Source organism: Myxine glutinosa, chromosome 5 (assembly GCF_964187855.1).
Source record: "Myxine glutinosa chromosome 5, kmMyxGlut1.1, whole genome shotgun sequence".
NCBI lineage: Eukaryota > Metazoa > Chordata > Myxini > Myxiniformes > Myxinidae > Myxine > Myxine glutinosa.
This window is the reverse complement of record NC_136265.1, coordinates 83,573,387-83,575,182: the sequence shown is the minus strand read 5'-3', so window position 1 is coordinate 83,575,182 and position 1,796 is coordinate 83,573,387. Positions and strand designations below refer to the sequence as shown.

The 1,796-nt window shown below is 45.4% G+C and overlaps 1 protein-coding gene across 4 annotated transcripts in view; it reads left to right on the top strand.

Moving 5' to 3' along the window:
• LOC137427409 (galactose-3-O-sulfotransferase 2-like) overlaps nt 1–1,796 on the top strand; it is a 57,571-nt gene that overhangs the window by 27,125 nt on the left and 28,650 nt on the right. The gene's annotated exons all lie outside the window — the stretch shown is intronic.

Below are 1,796 nucleotides of genomic sequence, written 5' to 3'. Positions count from 1 at the left end.
CCTACAGGTCGCACAAGATCTGCCAGCCACCCTCTGATGGTTAAACTGCCGAAATCTCGGCTCTCTGCTTACCTTCACTCTTTCATTCCTCTTTTCTCCCGCCTCTGGAACAAACTCCCACACTCACTTCAATCACACTCCTCCCTCCAGGTCTTCAAAACAGCTGTTCACCACCATCTCTTATCTTCCCCCATCCAAAACCTTGATCTTTTCTACCCCCACTAATTCACCCCAGATCCACCTTGTTTGAAATTCCAACTTCTTTCCTGGAAGTCTTGGCAGTGTCCATATGTTTTATACCTCTCCCACCCCCCCCCTTCCCATGCCTCCCCCCCAAAGCCCTCTCCCTCCCACAGTTCTCTCGATGTCTCCATGTCTCTCGGTCCCTGCTCTCAAATGTTGTGTTTGTGTCCTTCCCCCTCTCTCCCCATCTTGTCTACCGCTCCCGATGTTATTTGTTTTGTGTGTCTGTTTGTCTTTCTGTGTGATTAATGTTCGCTCTTTCACGAGCCTCCATCTTGTATACAAAAAAAAGAAGAAAAAAAAGTCTGACTGTCGTCTGTTTGTCTGTGTTGTCTGGGGTTTTAAGTTAAGCCTGTATAGATAAGCTAGAAATTGCTCTGTGTCCTTCTGCTCCTTGCATTTCCCTGTAAATTACATTTCTTTTCTTCTTTGGGTTTTTGGTGTAAATAATAATAAATCCTGTTATTTCTTACCTTTGGTTCCTTCTTTCCCATCCGATCGCTTTCGTCCTGTCCCCAATTGAGTTCCTATGGCGCGATTTCGGCCAACGTTCAGAATCGGGGTTAGTATTTGTTAATGGCTCGAGCCGCGGGCTGCTAAAAACCGCTCAGCAAAATACCATCTTGTCCATGGTCTCGAGCGAAGTTGCCCACCTGCCTCGCGGAGGGAGTGGGGCAGCTTCAGGAGCGGAGGCGGCCAGTGCGAATAGAAGGGGGATTAACCCCCCCCCCCCCCCCCCCCCCCGCTAAGGGGAGTGCTGTACTCCGTTTCCGTAACAATATGTATATATATATATCAACAGGAATTAAATTCCTGCGTGGGGCTAAGTGTGAAAAGCTCTGACTCAACACAGGACTTCAACCAAGGACCTCCATCACTTTCGTGGCGACAGCCAACTGCGCTATTGAGCCAGCCAAAATCTCCTCAGAATTTTCCACACTTAACACTGCGAGCTTTATAATGGCCGATGTCTTACGTGCCTGCGAGGCAGACCCTGGATGTGAGCGTAAGTATATGTATGCATATGTATGTGTGTGCAAGTATATGCAGAAGTGCATTGGAGATTAACTCATCCACAATTTTTATAAACAGGAATTAAATTCATGCGTAGGGCTAAGTGTGAAAAACTCTGACTCAACACGGGACTCGAACCAAGGACCTCCATCGCTTTTGCGGCGACACCCCACTGCGCTATTGAGCCAGCTGAAATATCCTCAGAACTTTCCACACTTAACCCTGCAAGCTTTATCATGGCCGATGTGTTACATGACTGCCAGGCAGACCCCGGATGTGAGCAGCATAAGTACAGTCACGTGAAAAAGTAAGTACACCCCATGTAAAGTTTTGACTTTTTCAACATATTTCAACATACAGCTATTTGATCTTCATTTCAACAATATTGATAGATAAATGTGATATAATATAACAAATATCATGAAACATTTACATTTTGTAGTCCATTGTATAATTTAAATAAACATAAATGCAAATTTCGCATGTGGGAAAAGTAAGTACACCCTTGGCTCTAATAGGTGGTATTTCCCTCTTTGGCA